We start from the raw sequence: 7,773 nt of genomic DNA on the forward strand, positions 1-7,773 counted from the left end.
CTAAACTTGACCTAACCTACACCTAAACATAATCTTAAACTTCACCAACACCTAAACTAAACACCTAATTCTAAACTTCACCAACACCTCAACATAATCCTAAACTTAACCTACATCTAAACCCAATCCTAAATTTAACCTACACCTAAACCTAAATCTAAACTTAAACTTAACCTAGGTTAAACAGTTTATTGCTTTCTTGTTATGAAACACTGTAGAAAGATGCAAATGAAAGGAAACACCTCCCACAGTGTCCTCTAGCGGGCGCTGTGATATCTACAGTATAGCACACGCGTTATTAACAGCTACTGATTCAGTTCAGGCCCAACCTGCAGCTGGAGTGTGATTTCTGTGGTGCCGTTAATGTTGCCCATTCATCTGAATCTGAGACGGGTTTGACTGACTGGGTTTGACTGGTGAGGGTGAACACGGCTTCACTGCTGCTTCACTTTCCTTCAGGATTAATAAAGTTTCTGTCTGGTTTTAATGAGAGGCTGGATTGTGTAAAAACACAGGAGTCCGTCTTACCTCAGCACGGCCGTTTGTTGGTAAATGGGTTTTAATTCTATCTAACACACCACACATGGTAGACACTACTCGGATGATTAATCCAGTCCCGTCGGCACTGGAAGGAGGGGTGTGTGTAAGTGTAAGTGTGTGTGTGTGTGTGTCTTAAAGAGGCAGCTCAGAACAGCTTCAGGTATGAACTTAACCACCACCTCCGTCTCTCTCTCTCTCTCTCTCTCTCTCTCTCTCTCTCTCTGTGCCTCTCACTCTGTCTTTCTCTCTCTCTCTTTTGCACTCTCTCCCCTCCACCACAGCTGTCGCCTCGCAGGCCATCCCCCAGGCCTTCAGCGGGCCCTGCCACTGCTTTCTCCCCTCCAGCCACGGAGGAAAAGAAGGGAAGGAGGGAAGGAGGGAGGGGAAAGAGAGGAAAAATAAAACTTGGGGCGCATAACGCTAGGCCATCTGGGTAATCTTGTTCAAAATGCTCCAGGTGATAGCTGCAATTTACACAAGGAAGGGGAGGGGGGAGGAAAAAAAAGAAAAAGGGGCCTTATTACCATATCCAGCAGCCCTGAGCAGCTGAAATTGAATAAACCAAGAATTAGAAAAGAATTACATTAAACCAATACAGAATATTTAACATGAGCGCAGTTTGCTCTCCTAATCGCTCATACCAACAAGGTGAACGGGGAATTGGTAGCGGAGTAACCGGAGACACAAAGACTCCTACGTCCTTTCTGTCAACAGCTAGACCTGCGTTTTCTACTTTATTTGGAGACATAAGGCATAAGGGCTTCACGGGACGCTCACAGGAAACGCAGAACTTCAGTATCTATGAACAGCTTATGTCACTGTTACTCATAAGATAACAGATGAGTCAAATATGAGGCAAATCTCACTGTATTGAGGTTAAGAGGCCTTATGACGTGTCCTTTTCTACTAATGGAACGTATGAAAGGCTTACTAGGGCCTCGTTTAAGGGTCCCTAGACAGGAAAACTGTATTGACCTTGGCATGACTGAATACGGAGGCCACGTCCCAATTGCGTGGCATACGCTATACTATAAGGTATACACTATACACTTATCATAATAGTGCGGGTTTGGCGGGGTAGTGCACGAAATATTAATGCACAAACCCATTCTCCACTAACTGGAAGTGATGAAGTGTTGCTATGCCAACATCTGTCTCTGCAAGCTCTCCGGATGCCATCACTGCTGCACTTGCGCAGAAAAAGTGAATTTCACTTCCAGGCAGGTTGCTATTTGGTTATATGGTTGGATATATGGTATTCCCAGTGGTTGCTATGATGTTGCTAAGTTGTTGTTGCTTTTAAGTGGTTGCTGTGGTATCCCAGGTGATTGCTATGGTGTTGCTAGGTTGTTAAGTGGTAGCTGTGATATCCACGGTGGCTTCAAAGGTGTTGCTAAGTGATTGCTAAATGGTTACTATGGTGTTGCTAAGTTGTTGTTGCTGTTAAGTGGTTGCTGTGGTATCCCAGGTGATTGCTATGGTGTTGCTAGGTTGTTAAGTGGTGGCTGTGATATCCAGGGTGGCTGCAAAGGTTTTGCTAAGTGATTGCTAAATTGTTTGTATGGTGTTGCTAAGTTGTTGTTGCTGTTAAGTGGTTGCTGTGGTATCCCAGGTGATTGCTATGGTGTTGCTAGGTTGTTAAGTGGTGGCTGTGATATCCAGGGTGGCTGCAAAGGTTTTGCTAAGTGATTGCTATGGTGTTGCTAAGTTGTTGTTAAGTGGGTGCTGTGGTATCCCAGGTGGTTTGGTATTGAACCCACTATGTTTCACACGTGAGTAGCTCTTCCATTTGCGTTTTGCATTGCATTGTGGGATAATAGTGTCCATCACAACCTCAGTATCCATCTTTAGAGTTCAGTGCATGAAAGGGACATGCTGTGAAGCTCAAACACCTTTATTCAGAAGTGAAACCCACGTAAACACAACAGCGTACAACACAGGTGGAAAACGAGCCAATAACAACAGCCCAAAACTGTTACACAACAGTTTTGAAATCACACGGCCAGCCCACTAGCGAAGGCTTTTCAAGGCTAAGCTCAACAGCTACTCTGGGAGAATATGGGAGTGAGGCTAAAACGGCTAAAAGCTAACAATAATCAACCAGGTGAAGCATCGTCACAGGTCAGAGAGGAGAGTAGCAAGTAGAGTCGCCCCCACAATAGCCGGTATAGAAGTGGGTGCTAGCTAGGTGCTAAGCTAATAGCTAACCCTACCAGACCCTACTAACATCTCTTCGGCTAGCTAATTGACTGAACACCGAGAGGACCCAGAGAGGACAGCAAAACCCTCCAGTAAGACTCTAAAAACATCATTGGGGTGGGCTAGGCTAGGTTAATGTAGGCTACTGTGGCCTCTCACATCTTTCTAACAAAGATGCCCTCTGTGTTATCCGGAGGGAAATAACAGGGTTGTAAATAGGCTTGCAGAACCATATCTGAGCAGAACATTTTTTCAAAGGTCTTGTATAGAACCATCTGCAACAGGTTTTCCACCAATGCTAAGAACCCTTCAACCAAGCAGAGAACCATTTAAGCATCCAGATGGTTTATTGAATTGTCATGGATGAATATAGAACTATTGGCTTTAGTGAAGAACCCTAGAAGAACCCTTTTAAAGAGCTCATAGGTCAAATGTTAGGCCTCACCTAACAATGGAAGTTTACTTACGGATCCCTGTCAGCCATGTCTGACGGCTCAGTGCCACTGCCTGATGAAAGGATGTTTATCCGACACTGTTCTAACCAAAACTGACCTTTTGGCCGGGTTGATACTATGACAAAAACCAACCCAGCAATTAGACCCCTGCTTTACAGCGAGCAGCCATAACATTGATGGCTAGACGACTGGGTCAGAACATCTCCAAAACATCAGGCATGACTTGAGGGGTGTTCCTGGGATGCAGTTCTCCAAGAAAGTGCTCCAAGAAAGGACAACCGGTGAACCAGCGTGAGGGTGATGTGACCCATGGAGGCCCCACCTAACTTACAGGACTTTAAAGAATCTGCTGCTAACGTCTTGGTGCCAGATACCACACCAGGACACCTTCAGAGGTCTTGTGGAGACAAATGGTCACACATGGTCAGGTCTGTTGTGGCGGCACAAGGGGGACCTACTCAATATTAGTCCGGTGGTGCTAATGTTATGGCTGAACGGTGGCTGTTCCTTGGGAATGATGCTTCATAACAGTGCTATAATAGAACACGCATCTATATATTTAGTTTAAGGTCCTTTATGTCAATAAAATGCAATCAGATTACATTTGAATTGTCCGGTGCTTATGCCTGAAAGTCCCTGTGTAGATAGCATACAAATAAGCCTTTCATGCAGACTACAGTAGACCCCCAGATGTAATAATCAGTGCAACTAAATCTACTACAAAATCCCCCCAAAAAATCTTACTATAATCTTTTGTGGTGTTCTAAAGGTAAAAAGGTGTAATTGGATCATTTAGGCTGAATATTCATTCGGGCTGAAGCATCTGTTTTGCATCCCGATCCAGGCAGCGAATGGAAATGCCCTGCAAGATCATTTCTGACATAAAACGAACATGGACACATAAACACTTAATGTTCCAATTATACAGCAGCCAAGGGGAGAAGGCAGGGTTTTTTTTTCTGGTAAGCCCCTCCGGTCATATTTAGTCAAGGAGGGTTTTGTGTGTGTGTGTGTGTGTGTGTGTGTTGTGTGTGCGTGCGCATGTGTGGTAAACATTAGGCCTAAACATTTTGCACATTAGCATATGTGCCATGCTTGTAGTGGGTGAGCTGTGTACTCGGAAACACTGAAAGTCAGTCATGTGAACAGTCGTGGGCATCAGGGTGTGCTAATGTCATCACTGTAAGAGAGCATGAGTGTGTGTGTGTGTGTGTGTGTGTAGGGGGTGGGTTATGAAAGTTAATGAACTTGTTTGGGTGCTTGTTCTTGTACTTTCATAGAAGGGTCAGAACACTTCCACACACACACACACACACACACATACATACATCACTCATGTTGGTTTCCATAAGCTGTTGCCCATGTATGGCATGTGCTTTCTGTTAAATAATCCTAATATATGACCACAAGTCACATTTTATGGGTAAGTAAATCCATGCATGGAAGAAAACCCAAAGCTTTATGAATTCTCCTTGATGCCACTGAGGCCTGCTGTGCTGTTCTATACAAACCCCTACAAAAAAAGAAAAAAACACTGTCCCTGTAAAGAACTTACAGGGGGAAATGGGGTCTTTACAGGTCTGTAAAAGGTATAAACGGCTGTAAATGGTGCAAAAAAAAAAGGGCGTCATCTCCCAAATGGAGTCCTTTGACCCTGTGTGTGGTGGGATGCTTTACCCCAAACATTTAACTTATATAATAAAAAATCTCTCAACACCACATATGCAGCTCTCTCCACACCCCACCATTATCACAACTAACTAACGTTCCTGTAGCTCATATAAATTCACAGTTCACTTTTATCCAATGTCAAAAATGAGATCAACTTGACCCCAAAAGACTTCTGGGGGAATAATTCCCAGGAATGCAGTGATCCAGATGAATTTTCACAATTAATTAGAGTACACTCATTCAGCAAATGTGTCAAGATCAGATTTTGGCCTCATCGTTTTAATCAGAAGAGAACATGAGGGGTGTGCGTATTTCATTTTACACACACACACATACACACACACACACACATATATATATAAAAGGTAATGCATCCACTGCATTTGACTAATCTGTGGTAGGGAACCAGGGGCAGCTCCCAGGGAGCAGAGAGGGCACAGGGCCTTGCTCAAGGGCCCGACTGTGGCAGCTTGCCGAGCCCAGGTATCAAACCCACACCCCTGTCATCAATAGCCCAGAGCTCTAACCGCTGAGCCACCACTGCCATTGTTAGAAGATTGATTCTACAGTGGTCTAATCACAGTTGACCAGGTAATAGCAGTCATAAACATAGGGCGTCTGAGATCTCTAGTTCTCCATTAGTGACTTGTTGCCTCCTAATGTGAGTAATGTGAGGTTTCTGGAACTGCTGTCCTTCTGGGATTTCCACCACAACAGTCTCTAGAGTTCCTCAGAATTCTGTAATAAAAAATCGCATCCAGTAAGCGGCAGTTCTGTAGTTCTGCAGATGGAAAAACATCTTATTCATGAGAGAGGTCAATAGCAGAGAATGGCCAGACTGGTTGGAGCTGACAGAGAGGCTACAGTAACTCAGATACCCGCTCTGTTATACTTTTATATATTTTTTAAAGTCTCAGTATAAATATCATGACAGGTGGCTGGATATGGAGTGTCACATACACTGGTGGAATATATCAGAAATGACCTACATTGACTAGCTTACGAGCCAAGGCAAACTTTTGAATCATATTAAAGCAGCATTATGCGAGACTTGGTCTTATTTGCTCCTGGGCTCCCCCTAGAGTGACGGAGTGCAATTCATTTTTACTCCACGGTCGTAAATACAAATCACTCATTTAGCGCCCCTTCATGGACAGCTGTACACATGCATTTTTGGACAAGCTGAGAGATACAGAAGCAGCATCTGGACGCGGTAGAGTAGAGCAACCGGACTGTACTCTAATAAGACTCAAGTTGCATTGTAAGGTACAGTAGCTACATGTTGATCTTTTTCATACAGTCAGGTCATATGTCATAAGTATTTGGACAATGACACAGTGTTTGTAATTTTGTCTGCATCATCTGTTTAAGAATTACAGCTATGTTGTACATGCACAGGCTCTAATATAATTATAATATACTGTATACACACGCAGCTTATTTAGTCTGTGTAGAGAAGACATACTGCCAATAGAATAGGACACTCTGGAGCAGATAAACCTGAGGAACCTACTGGCACCATGCCTCCTAATGCTAGACGTGGGCTAGAGGGGTATAAAGCCCCCCAGTATTGAGCTGTGGAGCAGTGGAAGAACTGTGTTCTCTGGAATGATGGATGATGCTCCATCTAATACTTCTGGAATGAGCTGGAAAGTGGTGGACAAGGCGTGGTGGTGATCATCCAACGACCTGACCTCACTAACATACAAATCAATTTAAAAAACCTCACAGCAATACTCCTTCAAAACTGGTCGAAACCCTTCTTCCCTGGACTGTAGAGACAGTTACTCCAACAAAAGTAGGATCAACTCATTTTTTTAATTCCCTTGTTTTCAGAACGACCAGTGAATGAGCCGGCGTCCCAATACTTTTGTCCATATAGCGTATCTTCATTCATTGATTTATTTTACTCCTTTAATTTGGGCTCCCCGATCTCCAACTCTTTCCTACGCCTTAGATTCTGACATGGCATGCCCTGAAATCCAATTTGGATCACATTTCAAACCACATGCAAATGAAGCTTCAATCCATTTGGAAAAACTCATGGGTTTCATGTGGTTTTTTGTTCTTCGGACTGCTCAGTTTCGGATAAGCCACAAAATTGGGTTGGAACTTTCTGCACAAAACCTTAATGGTGCGTTTGGGACCTTGCTGAGCAGTAGGAGGTCCAAAACGTAAGCACTGGAGGCTACGGGCTGATGGGATTCAGATTCAAATGTATGTCTATGGGTGAACTTGCTGACCTGAGATGTTTATGTTCATGTTCATGTGTGGGAGTGTGTCTCATTGAGTTGCTGTTGTATTTAATAATGAGCTTGTGTGTTTATGCTCATGTGCGTGCATGCGTGTGTATATGCGTGTGTATGTGTGAGTGTGTACATGCATATATGTGTGTGTGTGTGTGTGTGTGTGTGTTGGGGGGGGATGCTGTCGCTAGCCTGTCTTACACCCCTTGCAGGCTTTTTCCATCAGGGCACTGAGGCACAATGTGTCCTGACAGAACTGATGTGATGGCGCTGGCTCACAGGTCAGTCCCTGCTGCCTGCTGTCTTTTCTCCTGTGGTCAACACATACACACACACATATTTTAGGCATGGAAAACATGCATAGAAATTAGGGGTGCGGGTCATGATTCAATTTCATTTTTCAGAAAGTGAATCAGTGAATCTTTGATTTGATTCCTTTTAGTACGAGTCAGAATTAAGAGATCCAGAGAGCCAGAGATCACCGTTCTTACAGTCTCCTATCCTTCAGGAGACTCGCTTTCAGTGTTTCTGCAGTTTTAATGCTCAGTCTTAGAAGTTGAAGCGTTTTCTGCTTCCCGCCAGTCAAGTCATCCCAAACATCCAATGATGTTGAGGTCTGGACTCCTCGTGGGTGTTCAGTCCATTGTTTTAGGAACATTTAC

This window comes from Salminus brasiliensis, chromosome 9 (genome assembly GCF_030463535.1).
Source record: "Salminus brasiliensis chromosome 9, fSalBra1.hap2, whole genome shotgun sequence".
Taxonomy (NCBI): Eukaryota; Metazoa; Chordata; class Actinopteri; order Characiformes; family Bryconidae; genus Salminus; species Salminus brasiliensis.